The sequence below is a fragment of the Schistocerca serialis genome, chromosome 2 (assembly GCF_023864345.2).
Source record: "Schistocerca serialis cubense isolate TAMUIC-IGC-003099 chromosome 2, iqSchSeri2.2, whole genome shotgun sequence".
Classification (NCBI taxonomy): Eukaryota; Metazoa; Arthropoda; class Insecta; order Orthoptera; family Acrididae; genus Schistocerca; species Schistocerca serialis.
In genome coordinates this window covers 1033533353-1033555794 of record NC_064639.1, presented here as the reverse complement: position 1 = coordinate 1033555794, position 22442 = coordinate 1033533353, and the positions used below count along the sequence as shown (strand labels likewise).

Genomic DNA, 22442 nt, shown 5'->3' with positions numbered 1-22442 from the left:
AGCGTCACACGCTCTGATTAAATAAGTCACTGCGAAACAATTAGCCTTTAACCCAGTAGAGACATGGTCACTACCCAACCACCACTTCTGTTTAGCTTACCTCCCAGTACTCCATATGCGCCTTTCTTCCCACGTAGGGATTCGACACTGTCGCATTTGCGCAGTAATATCCCATGTGCTGTGTTTGTTAGCCAGGCGATCTATATTTTAGTTTGGAACTAATGTTCAGCTCGGGAGAGAAAATTCAGATCCTATGCACCTATCCATGGGGCACCGTAAGGAGAACTCGGCTTTGTTTGCCATGCATAGAACGCCATGAGAACTATGGGTAAGCAGTTGGTGTAGTACGGAAGCAAGAATATTTAACCTGCATGCACGTAGTGACTGAAGCTTCGGAAACAGAAACTAGAGTCGCTGGCCTGTTCTGCTGCAACCCCAGGGGACGGTGTGACCTGCAGGCTGGGGCCTGGGGAACGGACCGTTACGCATTAGGCCGCGCGCAGCTGCTACAGGCCTATCTGCAATACGCCGGCGCTGCGAGGCGAAACCTCCACCCGGCCGCAGCTCTCTCCACCACGAGCATCCCTTTCACATCTGGTAAATCCCATCCGGTGTTAGTAGTAGTAGTAGCAGTTTTATGTCCATTTCATTTATTGCCACGCTTTTTTCCCCTCTTGCTGGCCGTACAGAAGTTGAGTCCCATAATGCTCTGACCGATTTGAACATCTTCTGTTGCTACTCAAAAACATTCACAGAAAGATGTATTTCATACGTTTGTTCGATGAAGCTGGTGATTAAATTTCATGCGAATTATGCAATTTTAATTTTTTATTGGCTTTAGATGAGTTGTGCCAGGTCTTCCATACAGTTCTCGGCTGTACTTGCCATAATATTTCGACTTACTGCACTTACGTACTTACAGACTAATTTTTACAATGAAATAAGAAGAGCCAACACCTACTGCTGACAATGCTATTTATTGGGAGCGAACTTCACCGTTAGCGGTTTCGAAGCGAAAGGTCGTATACGGACAGTCAGTCGTTCACATTTAAAATTACACTGTGACGCAGAAGTGATGTTCATTGATTTCGGTGGAAGTTTCTCGAGGTGGTCGACACAAGGACTATTTTCTTGTAAATGGACCTAACAACGAATCATACTAACGTGACAAATTACTTAGATAACAAATGTTGGAGTTTTGTGCCATTCACATCGAAACTCCGTCTTATTACTGGACTGTTGACTGCTTTCGAAGAAGTGGATATTTCGCCGAATGCAGGGAAAGATTTAACAGTTTCATGTACTAAGAAAACACAGGTAGTGTAGAGTGATAGACATGTAACCCCCACTCCTCCCCCCCCCCCCCCCACACGCACACACACATACACGCACGACAAAAGACTGTCTGCTAGTGAACGTGAGGATTACTGTATGTTCAAAGATGCGGCAGAAGATTTGCAGGGCTTATAAAGTACAAAGAACGAGCATTAACTGTTGCTAATGTAAACAAATAAAAAAACAGTTAATCGTAAATATGTTATGAAAATAGGTGTTTTATTAAATTTTGTGGAAGACAAAAGACATTGGAAACCGATATACAAAATCGTTGTGGAGATAGATATTACTACAGCTTCCGAGCTAGTTGTTTCCAGTTTAGACGTACCTGTCTTTTTATAGACGTCCGTTTGTCTCGAAATACCCTGGGAAGGTATGAGCAATGAATATTTTTCCTAGTTGCTGTGCTCCGGCTTGTGCTTTTATTGCAAAGTAGAAAATATCGGCTGCTATTTTTGTGCTTTACGTAACGTCCAGCTTTTTAATTGCTTTAATCGGTCGTTTCTGATAGGCTCGATATTCACACAGGCAAGTTTCGAGAAAATCTCAAAAGCTTTTTAAATTAAACTATTTTCTCCATAAAAGCTATTTTTTTTACATCGGTACTGAACATCACAGAATACATTCTACGAAAAAATTAATTTTTATATTCAGTAGGAAGAAAGCAATAAGATACCGAACTCAGCGAAATAAAGGGCCTTTTAAAAAAATGGTTCAAATGGCTCTGAGCACTATGGGACTTAATATCTGTGGTCATAAGTCCCCTAGAACTTAGAACTACTTAAACCTAACTAACCTAAGGACATCACACACGTCCATGCCCGAGGCAGGATTCGAACCTGCGCCTAGAACCGCTAGACCACCGCGGCCGGCAAAGGGCCTTTTAACAGCGACTTCAGAAGTCTGCTATAATTTTAAGGGTTTATTTATTTAGAAAACAGATACAGACACTAGAGCAAAAGGAGAACATTTATTATGTGTTCACTATTCAGCGAGTATACAATTAGCATGTAGGAATGTATCTGCAGCTGTAATGTGCAGTGCATCTAGTAATGTTTTAGTCTTCTATAGTGACTCCCAGTGAACTTTATAATACATACATGCTTTTATCGGATGTATTTTGAAACTTTATAGGTGCATTATACTTTTATTACGGTTGACTGACGCACTTCTGTTGTACACTCATCGTCGAGAAAGAGTCGCACGTTTTTATTTCGGACAAATTTAAGTCGAAAATATGCTTTACAAGTCCACCGATGAAATCAAAGACGATAACCATATGTGGATTGTTTGGATTGTATCTCAGTTCTCAGTAAGTGGTAGTACTGAATGCTACCGTTCTGATGACTTCAAATATTAAGTCCCATAGTACTCAGAGCCATTTGAACCATTTTTACTGAATGGTATCTTTGATTGGCGTTTCTGTTCTGTTCCTAGAGAATCTATAGTGTGTATCTTTCGCGAAGAAATTCGGCCACCACCTGTCTAAACTTAGCATTTGCTCTATGTTAACAATGTGGATTGTTGTTCGGAGCACAGTTTACAACGATGGTTCGTAACTAGACTACCTGACCTCCAGGAGATGGAACCTTTCAGAAACGTAGAAAATATTTCCTTTCTGTGTCAACACCTACTTTCGAAAGGAGTTCCTGTTGCATAGTATGATGGACAACTAGAACCGCATTAAAATTTTTTTACCGAAACAAGTCAGAAAGGGTCGTTTAAAAAATGACCGATTCAAATGAGACTCAAACTGCACCATGATTAAAAAACTGTGATTTGTGACTGAAGATACAAATCCATTCGATTTTTTACATTCTCATATCTTAGTATTAGGGTAAAGCAACCTACGTACAGAAAGATCGGCTTAAGACCAAAGAACCTGACCAGGTATGGTCCTCTTTATCCTCATTCGTTCCTCAGAGATAATCTTTATTGATGTGAGACTACTGTTTACATAGGGAGGACAAATTAAAAAATTGATTCCTTTGAACTGACCTGTTAGATAAGTAGGTGACTGGGGTCAATGAAATAAACAGTAAGATATCACCTAGAGTTCCGAGATAAAAATAAAAAATAAAAAAAGAGGACGAAAGTATTTATCCCGACGTCCTAAATTATGCAAAAAGCAATGTGTCAGACTGACAGAGTAAAGTTGTTCCCAGAATTTCCATAATAAAATTAGGATCTCAAATAGTGAAGGAGTGCTTCATGTTGGATACAATCTAAGAATTGTAAGACATTTTTGGAATGAATCCAGCATTAAGGACTACTAAATAAATTTAGCCAAAAAACACATGTATCACAGGTTAATTTAACTTTGTTCCAAAACGTCACATTTGCGCAACTGTTACCTCTAACAGCTTGTTTTGAGCAGATACAAAGTACTTAACTTGAACAAAACGCTGCTGCCACAAAGATAACTATCAAAGCTGGCTCTTTGGCACCCGCCATATTAGAGTCCAACTAGTTACGTTCACTATGACATAACAGAAATCTTAAGCATTGAACGTCGTGAATATTCAACGACATTGTGGAAGGAAGCTACTTCCGGAAATGACTTTACAACATCATAACAACAAAAACAATTATGAAACACTTTACGCATCTAATAATGAGGTACAACTAATTTTGAAATTCATTAAGTTGCGATATTACAACCACAAACTGGAAAAACAGTGAAGATCAAGCTAATTTTAAGAACAAAATAGAATATGCGAGAAGTTTTGTACTTTTGTACACGACCATAGCCATAACTGAAGGGTTAGCATTGCTAGCTTTTATGCGGAAGGACCCGGGTTCGATTTCGAGCCAATGGGAACGGGCCTAAGGACTAATTCAGGAGTTGCGGTTACGTTTTTTTACTTTTGTCGACTGGTGTTAATTTAATCTCTATTGCATGTGTTATGGTGACAGTAGCAAAAATTTAATAAACGGAAATATGTTGAACTATCTAGACGGGTTCATTCGCAAATTGTTTTTCGTCAGTTGACTCTTACCTGTGCTTTATCTTTAACCTTCAGTTGTTAGAACATGATAGTTTCCTCGTAGTTATTTCCTTCTTTCATAGTGAGCGTCGTATTCAAGAATGATCACCGCAGCTGAGATCAGAATTTGAATTCAGTCAGAAGTAAAGGACTAGGATTGCCGTCGTCTTCCCGACAGACTTAATGGATGAAATGAAGTTGTTGGTTGATCAGAGTCATGAATTACGTCTCCGACTTTCATTGCCAGAGGTAAAATAACTACTTCGGATATTACTGTGGAGCTGTTTTTGGTTTTTGTTAACGACCAGGAGAAGAGTTTCGAGATCGTCACAGAAAGTAAGTGGATTAGACTTAGCGGAGAGGAAGAGGTTTACTGACAGAATGGCGGTGGCCTGGCAACATGCATGCATGACAAAAGATGATCAGCGCTTGATACTAAGACTAGCAGCCGACCTTCACCCTAAATAAATATACGTAATGTTTCGTGCGTAAACACACAGAAGGGCCTGACAGCGCTCGATTATAGTACAAGATTACTGATAGATCAGTCACTGCAATCAGTTACAAGCATAAGGTACGTGACTCTCTAATAAAAGTTAAAAGAAAAAGAAATATATATTTGTGAAATGCTAGCAAAAGTCTCGAAAAGTTCTTTAACGATTTACGTCAAATTGTAAACGATACTCTGTTAACATTCACCCTACAGAATCTGAATTTGCTATAACAATAAATGACGCTGAAGGCCAGAGGGAGGTGGAAAGAGGAGATGGGCAGAGGGTCGGGAGGAAACTGACAGAGAGGGGAGAGGAGGAGATGGAGAGAGAGAGAGAGAGAGAGAGAGAGAGAGAGAGAGAGAGAGAGAGAGAGAGAGAGACGGGGGGGGGGGGGGGGGGAGAAGGAGAAGATGGACAAAGAGTGGGGGATGAGGAGATGGACGGAAACAGGAAGCATAAAGGGTTTAGAACGTACCTCTTCTCTTTCTTTCCATTTAACCAGACTGAGCCACAGCAGCACGTGGCTGGGTACAGCTAGTACATAATAAAAGAAAGTCCGCTTAGCATTTAGTATTAATAAAAGGGTGACCGAGAATATGCAGGGATGACTTCGTCACAGACATACTCAACGAACTCTAATGGGAGACACTACAAGAAAAGCACTGTGTATCGCGCAGAATTTCACTTCCAGCTACCCTAGATCCCGCGTTTCAGTGCGATACAAGAGAAACATTACTTCACAGAAATTGTGTTTCACAGAGTGGCCACCAATGGAAAGTTACAGAGTACGGATTATGCAGAGCATTACCGAAATATTTCCATCCTCACATCGTCCGCTTAAGGACTTGAGGAGAGGGGGAGTTGAGCGACGGCTATTGTTTCTGGTCACCATATACCATCGGGAATACACGGTAACGTTGTTTACGAAGCACAGTTGATGGTGTATACACGGTGACTTGTCAGTGGACTATTGTTCGTCCAACAAAATTATTTTAACAGAAGATGGCGAAATGCTAAACAATATACGCTGATGGACAAAGAAACCGAAGGGCTAAACTTCACGGGTTGAGGGGGTATGTGATGTGATTTGAGTGTATTTCTAGTCAACTTTAAAATAACTTGGCAGTACGAGCTCGCTTTTCATTACGACGTTGTACCCACTCTGGCCTCGATTTATGCACGGATACTGTTGGGAAGGATGTCAAGAAGCTGCTGTATTGAGGAAAGCTAGCCGACAACTGTTCTATCTTGTCCTTGATATCCTTTATATTGACACTGGGAGTTGACCTCAAAGCTGTTGCCGCACGTGTTCTATCGGGGACAAATCTGGGAATGTTCTTGATCACGGCAGTAGCCCAATATCACGCAGGCGGTTCGTAGATACACGTGCCATGTGTGGACGACCGCTGGCCCGTTGAAAAATAGCACTATGATACATTCGTGTGAAAAGGTACATATGAGTACGAAGGATGTCCGTGATGTAGCGTTGTGCTACCAGAATTCCCAGCCGTAACCTTGAAGTCATTCCCGATGGCTCCCTCCACCACGACGCAGGAGTACCAAGGCTGTTCTTCTCCAAAACACTGGAAGAATGAAATCTCTACCCTGGCCGCGACCATACTTGCTGATCCGGCCATCCGTGGCAGTGCTGAACCGCTACTTTTCGCTAAACACAATGAGATACCATTCATCAGCCGTCTATGCTTCAGCTTCATGGCACCGATCAAAACGCAGCCGTTTGTGTTATGGTGTTAGCGGAAGCCTACGGATGGGACGCTAATCCACTAGTCCGTCAGCTGGTAGTCTCTGGTCAATGGTGCAGGGTGACCCAAAATATTGCAGGGAGTTGACGACTTGTCCTCGGATGTCAGGCGCAGATGTGAAGGGGTTACGATGCGCTTGGTACACGATACGGCGATCCTCCATTTTGGTGATCAAACTTTACGTAGAGTATGCCAGACGTCACGTTCCCATGCTCTCCAGCACCAGCCCTCTATCACATCCTCATAAATCTCGATATTTCACTACTCAATCAGCTGGCCAAATGCAGGCCCAAAATAAGACCCCGTCAGATGTCGATAACGCTGACTCATAGGAGTACATGGATTCCTCGTGTCCTTCAGAGTGATCACTAAACATATGAGACTATTCATGCCCCTTTATACTCTACCACGCCTGGTAACAAGGCTAAACACGAGCAACACTAATGCACTCTGGTGGCAGTTCTGCGCGTCGCAAACAACCGCAGCTGTCCTAATTTACATCCCCGCCAATGGTGTATACGTGTACTAAGGTACATGGACACTGATACATGTCTTCTGGTGCCACAAAATTTTTTGTCAGGCGGTGTATATTTTGTGCAAGTGGTGCCATACAGCTCCTGAAGATTGAAAAAAAGGTAGTATTTCAAAACGCCGAAGAGTTGCTGATAAATTAATCTTATTTTTAATAGTGTGTGAAGAAACAAAAATTAGTCACGATCTTGCAGCAGCACTAAATTTATGAAATTTATTCACGAATCTGGAATCTTTCTGAAGTTAGGTGCATTATATTTGAAGATATTACCTGTTCGTCACATATGAAAATTTGTGCCGCACTGTGACTCGAACCGGATGTCCTGCTTCCCGAGAGCAGTAGCCTTAAGCACTTGGGATATCCGACATCGCTAGCAACTTTACTTGGATTACCGCCACAGTGTTTCAACGCGGGAAAGCTGGGTTCCAACCCCGGTCCGGCACAAATTTTTCATGTGTCACCAACAGGTAACATCTTTATACCCAATGCAGCTAATGTCTGATAAATTTCACAATTGCGAATAAATTTCACAAATTGATCTCCAGTGAATTGTGTCGTCTGATGAAATTCATGTACCATGAAATCGTTTAGTACCTAGTATGGCAGCATTTTATTTGACGCCACAGTAACTACGTTATTATACAGGATGTTATAATAACTGTATGTTCCTGAAGGTAATTAGCTGATCGGAACCCATAGTTAGTAAATATTTGTCATCAACTCTTGGCTGTTCCGAAATGCGACTTTTTTCAAACGGATATTCGTTAATGAGAGGTTCTTATTTTCAGTATATACGAGGGCAGTTCAATAAGTAATGCAACAAATTTTTTTTCTCGGCCAATTTTGGTTGAAAAAACCGGAAATTTCTTGTGGAATATTTTCAAACATTCCCGCTTCGTCTCGTATAGTTTCATTGACTTCCGACAGGTGGCAGCGCTGTACGGAGCTGTTAAAATGGCGTCTGTAACGGATGTGCGTTGCAAACAACGGGCAGTGATCGAGTTTCTTTTGGCGGAAAACCAGGGCATCTCAGACATTCATAGGCGCTTTGCAGAATGTCTACGGTGATCTGGCAATGGACAAAAGCACGGTGAGTCGTTGGGTAAAGCGTGTGTCATCATCGCCGCAAGGTCAAGCAAGACTGTCTGATCTCCCGCGTGCGGGCCGGCCGTGCACAGCTGTGATTCCTGCAATGGCGGAGCGTTCGAACACACTCGTTCGATATGATCGACGGATCACCGTCAAACAACTCAGTGCTCAACTTGACATCTCTGTTGGTAGTGCTGTCACAATTGTTCACCAGTTGGGATATTCAAAGGTTTGTTCCCGCTGGGTCCCTCGTTGTCTAACCGAACACCATAAAGAGCAAAGGAGAACCATCTGTGCGGAATTGCTTGCTCGTCATGTGGCTGAGGGTGACAATTTCTTGTCAAAGATTGTTACAGGCGATGAAACATGGGTTCATCACTTCGAACCTGAAACAAAACGGCAATCAATGGAGTGGCGCCACACCCACTCCCCTACCAAGAAAAAGTTTAAAGCCATACCCTCAGCCGCTAAAGTCATGGTTACAGTCTTCTGGGACCCTGAAGGGGTTATTCTGTTCGATGTCCTTCCACATCGTCAAACGATCAACTCCGAAGTGTATTGTGCTACTCTTCAGAAATTGAAGAAACGACTTCAGCGTGTTCGTAGGAACAAAAATCTGAACGAACTTCTCCTTCTTCATGACAACGCAAGACCTCACACAAGTCTTCGCACCCGAGAGGAGCTCACAAAACTTCAGTGGACTATTCTTCCTCATGCACCCTACAGCCCCGATCTCGCACCGTCGGATTTCCACATGTTTGGCCCAATGAAGGACGCAATCCGTGGGAGGCACTACGCGGATGATGAAGAAGTTATTGATGCAGTACGACGTTGGCTCCGACATCGACCAGCGGAATGGTACCGTGCAGGCATACAGGCCCTCATTTCAAGGTGGCGTAAGGCCGTAGCATTGAATGGAGATTACGTTGAAAAATAGTGTTGTGTAGCTAAAAGATTGGGGAATAACCTGGTGTATTTAAATACTGAATAAAACAACCCCTGTTTCAGAAAAAAAATGTGTTGCATTACTTATTGAACTGCCCTCGTAGTACGCGTTCACTGCTCATCGGCTACTTGTGCGTAAAGTTCTGCTGTAAGTTTACTATTGATGTCCTTCAGGTGTTTACAGCACGTCCTCTCAGCAGTAACGATGCGCAGCATCTTACCGCGTATTCCTGGCCCACAGCAAATTCCAGGCATTGCCGAGCCGCACTGGAGGTAAAAGACCACGCGAAGATTACGGAACTGCAACCGGTAACCTCTCCGCCGCCGCGTCACGCGCAATCCTGTTTTAATGCGGCATATCGTCTCGGGGGGCCGACTCATTTTCTGCGTGTACATGCGGCGACAGCGCATTCGCCGGGGAAATTGCTTCGTCGGCGAACCGCGCGGCGGCAGGTGGGGACTCATTACTCGCGCAGGCGTGAAGCCGACACAGCGGCTGAGCGATCGCTCGGCGCCGCGTCCTGAATATTGCCCGCGAGTGTTCGGAAATAATGAGAACCGCCGCGAAATCCATTATTTACGCCCGCCGCGGCCGCATTAACGCGGGAACACGCCGGCCCGGCGCGCAACGCGAGACACGGCGTACTTTCACGCGGGTCTCACCGCTCGCGCTGCGCACACTTCTGGTTACGCGGACCTCCGCCGACCTTTGAAGTAAGTTCTGAATTTCTCTGTATTTGTGTTCGAAGCTAGCGACGCGCAGAGATCCGCACCACGCTTTGCGGCGCTCCCTCGGTAATGTCAGCCTGCAATCGCGGAGGCGCCGTCAGGCCATTCTTCAGCTTCTCGGCAGTTTCCCTACATCCCGGAGAAAATATACATTGAAGTGACAGTTATTATACCTCTCATCGATGACGTTTAGCATGTTTCACCCTAGGAAGTGGTATCTTTCATATTTAACGAAGAGGTAATTTGTTTTTATGCAGTTCGTTGGTATTTAACGTGAAAGCAAACGAAAGTAAACGTAAAAAAAATTTTTGTCACGTGATTCGAAGTTTTAATTATTGATGCTTTTGAGGATAATTCCAGATGTGCTTGCTAGACGGTTTTAGTTCTACAGTTATGTTATTTCTGTGTGGCTTTGAGCAATGCTAATGGAAAACAGGACTTTGTTTGGCTTACTTCTCCGGGATGTTGTGGAACGCAGCAGTTTCCTTGCAGTGAAAACGTCACTACGTTTTACACTTCAGGTGGAGAGTCTTTAAGTCTTATACATGAACCTGCAATCAGTGTTTCATAGTCTACAGTTTGTTTCTTCTTTGTTTTGCATCTTCATTTTCTCAAGCATTTCGTGTAATTTTGCTCTGGACAAACGTATGTATTGTCTATATGTTGAGGCACACTAAATACAGTAGATAGATATGCTGTATTAAAGACATCTGCCTGGCATGACCATGAAAAGCCGTAACACACGATACAGAAGTTTAGTAAATACGACAATTACGTAATAGAAATAGCAGAAATTAAAATTGCTGATACCTGAAGTACGATAATGCAGGCGTTCTATTACAACACTTTACGCTGAACATACACTGGGCATCAAGAGAAGTACACTGACGTTTTATTTCTATCAATAAACCATATGATTTTCCAGCATCCGTTGCATCTACCTATCTTATACGTTCTGCCCACTTTACGTCAAAAATCTGTCTGCCAGTGTTGTGTGTTGCTGCCACACACATAGATAGCCTCTTTAAATTTATTATAATGACCGGTTGGCGTCTGAGCGGCCTGAGGAAGCGAAGTATCTTGAAAGTAAGTAGAGTCCGTAAACCAGCACGATAATCTCAACAGAGCCCCTTATTAACGAGGGGTGTAAAGAAGGGCAAAAAAGCATCGTGCTATTTCTGTCTGTCCCACGGCCGAGGTAACGTCGAGAAAATAATTCCGCATACCAGTTACTGATTTTTCGTTAATGCAATTGTTGGTTAACTACAATGGCACATAGCAAGTCAGATAAAATTTTTTATTGTACAGGGTGTTTTTTTGAAGCATCCGTAGAAAATGTTGCGGTGCCGTGTCGCGCATAAACCGCAGTCGTCGCTTTCTGCACGAGTAACGTTCTCCAATAGCGCTGGTTATCCATCCCGCAGAAATCGCTGGAGCATAGCACCTGTCGATCTGTCTGGTAAAGTGTATGTCCCTATGTGTCTGTCACCGACATTTCCTGCCCGTACATCGATACTGGAGCGATCCTGATGCCACCTCCACGATTTCTGCATGATCTGCATCTGCCCACACGTGCGGATTGTGGTACTTTACTATTTCATCTCTTGTGAATTCTGCCTACACCACCGAATACTGCACATTACTCGTCACTAGTAAACTGCCCGTATCTGAACAAGTATTGTTGTTATAAAATCTTTTCTTCTAGTTTTCAGCACTACTACACCTCCTGTACGAATATATGACACTTTTCTTTTACCAACCTGCATTTGTTGTACACTTCAGAACAGGCTAAAAGTAGGAGTAAGAACTATATTAAATCAATTTTTATTATTACTTTGTGTCTTGAGCGTACTGAAATTTAAAATTGTTTTCCACCAGTTCCGTTTCATTCACAGATTATCATTTATTGGTGGTTATGTAAATAGACTACTCATAATACGTTTTTGCATTTTGCTATTTATTGATTAAAATCTGTATTTTTTCTTATGAATGTTTTATTTCATCTGTCAATAGTGTTGAAATGTACAAGCGAAACGCACCTCGTATGTAGTTCGTAAACTGCAGTACGCTTAAGACAGAAAATCAAGTACATCTACATCTACATTTATACTCCGCAAGCCACCCAACGGTGTGTGGCGGAGGGCACTTTACGTGCCACTGTCATTACGTCCCTTTCCTGTTCCAGTCGCGTATGGTTCGCGGGAAGAACGACTGTCTGAGAGCCTCCGTGCGCGCTCTAATCTCTCTAATTTTACATTCGTGATCTCCTTGGGAGGTATAAGTAGGGGGAAGCAATATATTCGATACTTCATCCAGAAACGCACCCTCTCGAAACCTGGCGAGCAAGCTACACCGCGATGCAGAGCGCCTCTCTTGCAGAGTCTGCCACTTGAGTTTGTTAAACATCTCCGTAACGCTATCACGGTTACCAAATAACCCTGTGACGAAACGCGCCGCTCTTCTTTGGATCTTCTCTATCTCCTCCGTCAACCCGATCTGGTACGGATCCCACACTGATGAGCAATACTCAAGTATAGGTCGAACGAGTGTCTTGTAAGCCACCTCCTTTGTTGATAGACTACATTTTCTAAGGACTCTCCCAATGAATCTCAACCTGCTACCCGCCTTACCAACAATTAATTTTATATGATCATTCCACTTCAAATCGTTCCGCACGCATACTCCCAGATATTTTACAGAAGTAACTGCTACCAGTGTTTGTTCCGCTATCATATAATCATATAATAAAGGATCCTTCTTTCTATGTATTCGCAATACATTACATTTGTCTATGTTAAGGGTCAGTTGTCACTCCCTGCACCAAGTGCCTATCCGCTGCAGATCTTACTGCATTTCGCTACAATTTTCTAATGCTGCAACTTCTCTGTATACTACAGCATAATCCGCGAAAAGCCGCATGGAACTTCCGACACTATCTACTAGGTCATTTATATATATTGTGAACAGCAATGATCCCATAACACTCCCCTGTGGCACGCCAGAGGTTACTTTAACGTCTGTAGACGTCTCTCCATTGATAACAACATGCTGTGTTCTGTTTGCTAAAAACTCTTCAATCCAGCCACACAGCTGGTCTGATATTCCGTAGGCTCTTACTTTGTTTATCAGGCGACAGTGCGGAACTGTATCGAACGCCTTCCGGAAGTCAAGAAAAATAGCATCTACCTGGGAGCCTGCATCTAATATTTTCTGGCTGTCATGAACAAATAAAGCGAGTTGGGTCTCACACGATCGCTGTTTCCGGAATCCATGTTGATTCCTACATAGTAGATTCTGGGTTTCCAAAAGCGACGTGATACGCGAGCAAAAAACATGTTCTAAAATTCTACAATAGATCGACGTAAGAGATATAGGTCTATAGATTTGTGCGTCTGCTCGACTACCCTTCTTGAAGACTGGGACTATCTGTGCTCTTTTCCAATCATTTGGAACCTTCCGTTCCTCTAGAGACTTGCGGTACATGGCTGTTAGAAGGGAGGCAAGTTCTTTCACGTACTCTGTGTAGAATCGAATTGGTATCACGTCAGGTCCAGTGGACTTTCCTCTGTTGAGTGATTCTAGTTGCTTTTCTATTCCTTGGACACTTATTTCGATGTCAGCCATTTTTTCGTTTGTGCGAGGATTTAGAGAAGGAACTGCAGTGCGGTCTTCCTCTGTGAAACAGCTTTGGAAAAAGGTGTTTAGTATTTCAGCTTTACGCGTGTCATCCTTTGTTTCAATGCCATCACCATCCCGGAGTGTCTGGATATGTTGTTTCGAGCCACTTACTGATTTAACGTAAGACCAGAACTTCCGAGGATTTTCTGTCAATTGATGTACAGCGCGCTCTGCCTGAGATGTCAGAAAAATAAAATTAGGAGTCGGTACAATGTCAGGTATGTCCCATCACATCGAGACACTGTTAAGTGACACTGTATGTTCTTGGAAAATGGGGTGCAGATGTCTCAGGCGGGCAGAAGGCAGCGTGAGAGAAACAAGGAGGAAGATGTTCGACAAGCCATGACAGAGTCCACAAAGGTCACTTCTTCGCTTATCAACAGAGCTGAATACACCATACACAACATGTAAGAGGATTGTTAGATGATACCGTAACCTGTACTGTATCCATACCGTATTCAGCGCACGCAAGCACTGACGCAGCTGAATTACGGAACTGGACTCAGATTTGTTACGATGATGTGTAAGGGGCAGGAAGCAGACGAGCAGTGGTGAAATCGATGCCTCTTCACAGACGAAGTCACATTTCATGTGATAGACCGAGTCAGCACGCATAACAGTTCGTTAAAACTGAAAATTTACATGCCTCACACTAACTCGAAAGTACTCAAACTGGTCTCCCATTCGGAAGGACGACGAGCCAAACCCGCGTAGGGGCATCCTGATTTGGGTTTTCCCTGATTTCCCTAATCAATTCAGGAAAATGTAATTATAGTTTCTTTGAAAGGGAAGGCCGAATTCTTTCCGTATTACTCCCTAATCCGAGCTTGTGCTCCGGCTGTAATGACCTCGTTGTCGACGGGACGTTAAATACTGATCTCCGCCTCCCCTAAAGTGGGTGTGTTGCGTAGTGTTCCACGCGAAAGTCTTCGGCCCATTCTTTTTTGCGAAGGAGACTGTTCGTGCTGTCAGTTACCTTAAAATGATAGAGTAGTACGCGGTCCCTCAGTTACAGGAAAGTGGGATACTAGACACCACCATCAATCATCAGGACGGCGCTCCACCGTATTGGACTCTCAATGTATCTACATCTACATATATACCCCGATAGCCAGTAAACGGTGTGTGGCGGAGGGCACAATTCGCGCCAAAGCCATATTCCCCCCCTGTCTGAGCGCCTCAGAACGAGCTCCGATTTCCCTTATCTCTCAATGGTGATCAGTGCGCGATTTGAAAGTTGGTGGTAATAATACATGCTCTACATCATCGGCGAATATCGGATTTCGGAATTTAGTGAGCAGCTCCTTCCGCTTAGCGAGCCGTCTATCTGCAAGTGCATCCCACTTCAAACTTTCTATGAGATTTTTAACGCTCTCGCGATGTGGGGGAATAATTAAACGAGATATTCAACCATCGCTGTTGCGGTCGTAATGGACCTGTCCCATGGCCTCCTAATAGCTGCGACCTAACGTCCACAGATTTTTTTGTGTGCGACTACGTTAAGTCAACAACGCATCCACAAAGATCACAGTATCCGGCCGACATACAGAGGCAAATTACAGTGGCCTTTCAGGAAACCAATCCAGAAATACTGCAAGCCACGTAGCGCAACTTGGACATGACAGACGTGATGAATTCTAATCTACTATGACACAAACTTCGGATACTAACTCCAGACTCTCCTACACACGCATAGTTTCTTGTACATAATGTTTTACTTTTCTGACATCTCAGACGGATCACCCTGTGCAACAAATACCAAACAAACTCACTACATTCAGTCGAGTTCGTCTGTGAACTTCAAACAATTCACACTGTAAGTAGGCTGTTTAGGTTTTTTTTATTGGTAACGCCACGTAGCGCTCTGTATGAAAATCACTGGCTGTGCTGTGTGCAGTCTGTGGCTGGTTTGCATTGTTGTTTGCTATTGTAGTGTTGGGCAGCTGGATGTTAACAGCGCGTAGCGTTGCGCAGTTGGAGGTGAGCCGCCAGCAGTGGTGGGTAGTGAGTGGCGGAGTTTTGAGAGCAGTAAATTTGTAAGACTGGATGTCATGAACTGATATATACATAATGACTTTTGAACACTATTACGGTAAATACATTGTTTGTTCTCTATCAAAATCTTTCATTTGCTAACTATGCCTATCAGTAGTTAGTGCGTTCAGTAGTTTGAATCTTTTATTTAGGTGGCAATAGTGAGCTCGCTGTATTGCAGTAGTTCGAGTAACGAAGATTTTTGTGAGGTAAGAATTCATGAAAGGTATAGGTTATTGTTAGTCAGGGCACTCTTTTGTAGGAATTACTGAAAGTCAGATTGCGTTGCGCTAAAAATATTGTGTGTCAGTTTAATGTTGATCAGAATAAGTAAAGAGAGTAACGTCTGGGTACGTTCAGTTTTGCTCAGCTGTTTGAAAAACAAATAACATAAGACGTTTATCAGCACAGTAATTCATTAATTTTTCTAAGGGGACGTTACAACACTTCCTTCGCGAAAATATAAATTAAATGAAGTGTCTATTGTAGGAGAAGAGTAGTTACTGCCACCCTTCGTCGTGTCAAAGTGATGTGGTAGGTGATAAATTCTTCGGAAAGGTTAAGACGAAAACTATAAAGAAACATAGGAAAGGTTACGAGGTATGTTCTAAATGTTATAGGCACGTGTGTAAGTGCAGAAACTGTCACCCAGTCAAGAGAAGGTTGCAATGTTTGACAGACTAGCACACTAGCTACATTGTATCTGAATATTCGTCCGCTCCGATGAAATGATTGGACGACGGCTGATACGAATCAGTAATTAAATATCCATTCGTAAACAGCGCGGCGTACGAGACGCGTGGAAAATCTGAAGTGGCGGTGAGGTGAGGTCTATTAATCCGCGGAGCGAGAAAGTGTGAAACCGCAGCTGCGGCGCGACGCGGCGCTGGGGCAAAATAAAACGGCAACAGCAGCAGCAGGGACTGGCGGCTGCGGCTGCGGCCGGCTAGATTGGATTTCTTGGGAGTAACGGTGCCTCATATTGGCTCGTGACCGGCCGGGGCTTCCTCCTGCCGGCGCCGACCAACCCTTGGCGTGCTGGAGGGCTGCCAAGCCGTTAGCTGCGAGCCTGCACCGGTTATTTTAAACTCCGAGGGATGGCTCTGGAGAGGAGGGCTTCGAACCCCGCGCCGCCCCTCTCCCGCTTCCAGGCCCTCACCCCCCCCCCTATCCCAACCCTCCCCCTCCCCTCCACCCCCTCCACAACCACGAAGCCTCTTCTGCTACACCGCTACGCACCCTCAACGGCAGCCGGGCTCACCCCACGTCCGTCGCCGTTCGCTTGTACCTGCATTTTCCCGGCTGAGGATGCTCGACGTGTCCTCTTTGCCGCCCAAGTGCCTTTTTCGCTAAAAGGTTCCCCTAGCGCGCTCGATATTTTTTCACCTTCTCCTCTCTCTCTCTCTCTCTCTCTCTCTCTCTCTCTCTCTCTCTCTCTCTCTTTTGTCTACTTCCTTTTTCGCGCTGCTACTCAGCTAGGAAACTCAACGGGCCCCGCGTCAGCTCACGGGTATTTGGATTCACAGATCGATTGTCGTGATCACGGCGTGCCCGAGCTCTGAAGAACGCTCCGGAGTGGTCCAGATCGTGGAGGAGTTGTCTCTCGGACCAGAGAGCAGCCGGATGTCGTTCCCAGACCGACGATGAAACGTGGCCCTTCAGACGACGCTTGAGAGTCGCTGAGAGCCTCGCGCAGGCCCAGACGTCGCCCTTAGGACATTCTATGATTTCCGCATGAAAGCGTAATGTGTTGTGCTCCCAGCTTTTAGGAGAGCCTCCGTCACATGAATGGAACGGCGTTATCCTGAACATCCGCTGGGAACTTAAGTCTTTGATAAATTCTCTTTCTCAGCGGGTTATGAGATACTGTCTTTAATGCACGACTATTTTCCGGAAGCAATTTTACACTCTAAATTGTGACCACTCAATTACTAATCCAGCTTTGGACAGACAGACGACTCCGAGCACTATGGGACTTAACACCTGAGGTTATCTGTTCCATAGAAGTTGGAACTACTTAAACCTAACTAACCTAAGGACATCACACACATCCATGCCCAAGGCAGGATTCGAACCTGCGACCGCAGAAGTCGCGCGGTTCCGGACTGAAGCGCCTAGAACCGCTCAGCCTCCGCGTCCGGCTCGGCTTTGAACATGACAACTCTGTCTTTAAATACTTTTTTGCAATAAGAATATCGCATCTCATATTGTGGGAGGCATCATCAGAAACTAAGTGTACTGTAACCATCAGGCGCTGTGGCCTTTTGTATTTTGAAGGCTGGCAACACTCTGTGGTAGAGGTGGATCTCTTAAGAACAGCGAGTATCGCAGAAACAAGGTAGTACGCAAATTCACGTTGTAATGTCCAGTTGCTTGCAAGATGTCGGTAAGAAATCACGCCAAGAACTGCGCGCCACGTTCTGTGATCAGCTTCGTACTCGCGGAAGGAGTAAAACTTAGACTTTTTTCGCGAATCGAAACAGTTTACGACGAAGATTTTATGAACAGAACGAGCGCGTTTAAGTAGTGTAGAGAGCTTAGGGAAGCGAGAAAAAATGTCCAAGGCGAATAGAGGACTGGAAGACTTTGCATTTTGACTAGTAAGTTGGTGCAAAAAATCGAGGAAATGTTCTTGAAGACCGGCGATTGACACTGGATGAAGTTTTTGCGATGTTACCACATCGCTCCAGAACTTCCTCATACGAGACACTCAAAGAAACTCTGGAATATTGGAAATTGTGCGGAAGATGGCTCCCAAATCAGTTGACAGAGCAGCACAAAAAGGTAGGGTCGGTAGCGCCCGCCAGTTTCTTAAGCAACTTGAATTGGAAGGTGAGGATTTTATGAGCTCTACTGTGGCTCATTACAAGCCTGAGACAAAAGAACAGTGGTGACACACCAATTCCCCATCTGCCGAAAAGTTCAAAACCACAATTTCGGGCAAAAACACGTGGCTTCAGTTTTTTTGGGACCGAAAACGCACACCATTCCTGTCTCATGGGGAGACGATTAATGCACGACGATATTGCGAGATCCTTGAGAAACTCAAAAGAAAAATTAAAAACAAAAGGGGGGATGCTGACCAGCGGAGTGTGCTTGTTGCACGACAAAGCCCGTCCTCCCAGTCTTAGCCACCAAGGACCTTTGGACTCATTTGTTTGGGATGTCCTAACTACCCCCCGTATTTCCCCCGACTAGTGTCTTTAGATTGTCATCTTTTTAACTCCCTGTAGGCGCACAGGAGTGGAATTAAATTATAAACTGACGAGCGGATGCAGAAAGAGATTCTGAAACGGGGAAGGGAATGGCGGAAGAGTTCTTCGAGAAGGGCGTAAAGATGCTTGTCCCACGGCTCACCACATGCATTGAACGGGATGGCGATTATGTGCAAAAAATAGTCATTAAGTGCCTCACAATGTTCTGTAATTTTTATTCAAATACATTTTTTCTAAAAAATGTAAAAATCTAGTAAACTTATTTTGTGAACATACCTCGTATGTTCTGCAGAAACCTAGGGTAAGATGCCGTCACTTATATCCTCATTTGTTCTTTCTCGCAGCTCTTTATGGACAGAGCAGGAACGTACGCAGGATATCAGTTAGGGAAAGAGGGGTGCGAGGTGAGTGTGTATGTGTGGTGGGGAGGGACACGCCAACTCTTTAGTTCCACGGTGAATGGCAAAACAATTTCGCAGTTTTTCTTGGTACATTTTGTACTAGTAAATTTTCAATAAATGTTCTTTCTTTCTTCAAATTCTGCACTAGTACATCAGTACGTGTAGAGGCTAACGGCGGGAGTTCAATTTGGGACGTTCATTTTTTCCGTAGGGGGGCGGGGGAGGGAGAAGGGCGCGTAAATGCCCTTCCCTATCCCTCGCTGGATACGCCTTTTGGGGGCGTGCGAATTGATGCAGTCTCCATTACTAAATGGCTATATAACGGCTTCCGGGAGTAACAAAAACTTGATTTTCAGGATGTCGTGTAACTATTCGGTCTTCAGCTACTCATTAAGAGATACAATCTTATGTCAAATATTTAACACAGTAAGTAAAGTTAGAAACTGTGTATATCCCTTGAGGCAAGTAACTCACACAGCACCAAGTATCCAGACAATAATGAAATTTTCACTCTCCAGCGAAGTGTGCGCTGATGTGAATATTCCTGGCAGATTGAAACTGTGTGCCGAACCGAGACTCGAACTCGGGACACGAGTTCGAGTCTCTGTCCGGCACACAGTTTTTATCCTCCAGGAAGTTTCATATCCAGACAATATTCATCCAGTATTAAAAATTAGAACACTCTGCAATGTACAACAAATGCACTTGTAAAGCAGTCACATTGGAGGCTGTTTTATGCATAGGAGTTCGATTCTTTGTGTCGGGGGTGGGAGGAGGGCCTACCGGCGGTTAAGGAAAGCTCGTATTACCTGGTGACTGAGGATAGACCACACCGTATCTGGGAAGCATACCTGGCGTTCAAACTGTTTATCGGGCACATAATGTTTTTGCAGAGCGAAAGTGTCTGTTGATGGTTTAAAAGTTGGGTAGGTATACCACCAAGACGCTGATTTGTCAACTGTTCGACTCGTGCTCTAGTTATGAGATTCAAATTCTGTTGCGGGCATCCTAATTTACGTTTTCTATTATTTTCGTAAATCTATTCAACCGAATGCTGGGATGGTTCGTTGGGCTAGCAAACACCGATTACTTCTCATTGAGTTGGGCACGTCTCTAATGTTCTCGATATCGACGAGACGTAAACCAAAACCATTTCTCTATTCCTCTACACGCAATTACTCTGAACGTCTATCCACATAGTTCTCCTCGACTTAGATAGATATTCTTCCTATGCAAACCATGAACTATGGTTTCATATCGCAAAGTGAAAACGAATAATCAAAATCAAGCAACTACATAATCAAAACTAGTAAGCCAATGTTTATATTTAATTGCGTACTGCTCTGGCGTCCAAACAGCTACTCCCTTGTATGACAAAACCTGGTTGAATAGCTGGTCCTGTTAAATGCAATGTGAACGTACGTGGCATTACATTTGTCTTTCTTGCGTCTAGTCGATTTGTATTACAGGCGTCCAAAGATGTGCTTTGTAAATCTACAGCAAAAACGGAGATCAGACCAAGTGAAAGTAAAATAAAAGTTAAAGATAACATTAGTATAAGAGAAAAAAGGTAAATAGAAACCTATTCGACACTCACCAATACAATGAATTGTTCCTCTTCGACCTTTAACTTTCAGCAATCTGTAAGCAAAAGAATACAAATAGATATACCGAATGTCACATACAGGCTGGTCATGCTTAAAAGACAAAACAGAGACATTAACCCCTACTAAGAAGCTACGTTTGATTTTGAATCCTTCCTGGAATGAGTTGTTTAGAAGGGCCACTGAGCATTTTCTTTTCCAGTTAAAGCACTACGTTGACAGCGTGTGATACTGAAGAATAATCTACTTCACGGCGTACTAGAAGTATTTTTTCCTGTCATTAAAACAGAATACTTTTACAATATAGGAAAAAAACAGTTATCCAGCTACACAGTTACTCCAGTTAATGAAACGTCACTCGAGGGAAAGATTTGAAACGATGAAATATGAATACTGTTCATTCAAAATTTGCTCTGGCTTTAGATGAATGTATTAATAAAAGTAAAGAATATTTTGGTTTTTTTTGTTGCAGATCACAGCTCGCCTCACCTGTTGCAGAGTGGAATCACAGGACATCAAATATTTTCCAGTTCTTCTTCCTGATTACCAAAGAAGGAAACACTCTTCCTGGCCTCCTTATTTGAGGCATTTCTAAAGTGGTGCGCAGAGGAAACAGTACTAAATGTATGAGGATCCATAAATTCGACTTCTGAAGAGGAACTGTTTATGCCTACAGAATAATTATTTATCTCAACATGAATATCGATATTATCACTTGCAAGTGCAGCCTACGTATAGCATATTTTCCCTCGCCACCGGTGCTGTAGCTCTGCAGAAATGGATAGTGATTCATGGAAAAAGAGCTTCATTAATAAAAAATATACGTGTCAGAAAAATGTCTAACAAGAGCATGCCATCTTCCAACAATTATCATATCAAGAACACATGGCCTATTTTTTATAACTCTAGAGTTACATGTAGTATTTAAATTGCCATTGTTTCCGCAAATACTTCGTGGAACGGTGTTCATGAGGCAGGTCGCGAGTTGTCATCAGAAGTGCTTCTCAAAAGGCAAAGAACTTTTGTTCCCCGCTGGAATCCAACAGATAATCATTAACAGATAATTCATTCGATATTCAATTTCTACCTGCGGTGTCCTTGCAATTTCTTAACATAGAGCGAAGAATTATTGAATTATTAACAGTCTTCAAGTGACAATTGTCTGTGGTCAATAATTTTTTTTCATTTACTAAAGCCAATGACAACCAACAGTTTGTGTACAATAAGGACGATGACTCTAAATTAAGCGTTGATATATATGTATATTTTCCATCGGACAAAAATATGAGAAACAGCTAATGAACTCTAAAACAGTTTTAATAAGCATAGGCTAGTGTTTGCAGTTAAGTGGCAGAAACAACGTGAACTTTACGACGAGCTCGTGGTGGTGGTGGTGGTGGTGGTGGTGGTGGTGGTGGTGGTGGTCGTCGTCGTCGTCGTCGTCGTCGTCGTCGTCGTCGTCGTCGTGGTGGTGGTGGTGGCGGTCGAGGTAGCTATATGAAAAGCGGATGCCAGGCTAAGAAAATGCACGTAAGCCACGAAAGAAGTAACTTAAAAAAGACTAGTTCCACCTATTGTTGAGTATTACTCGTCGATCTGGGCCCCTAACCAGGCAGGATTACTGAAACAGATACAG

The 22442-nt window shown here is 43.6% G+C and overlaps 1 long non-coding RNA gene across 2 annotated transcripts in view; it reads left to right on the top strand.

The window, feature by feature from the left end:
* LOC126458455 (uncharacterized) overlaps positions 1 to 21628 on the top strand; it is a 130105-nt gene extending 108477 nt beyond the window's left edge. For both annotated transcript variants that reach the window (XR_007585636.1, XR_007585637.1), the window contains exon 4: positions 21279 to 21628. This is a non-coding gene — a long non-coding RNA (uncharacterized LOC126458455). The remainder of the gene's footprint in view (positions 1 to 21278) is intronic.
* Positions 21629 to 22442: the final 814 nt, after the last annotated feature.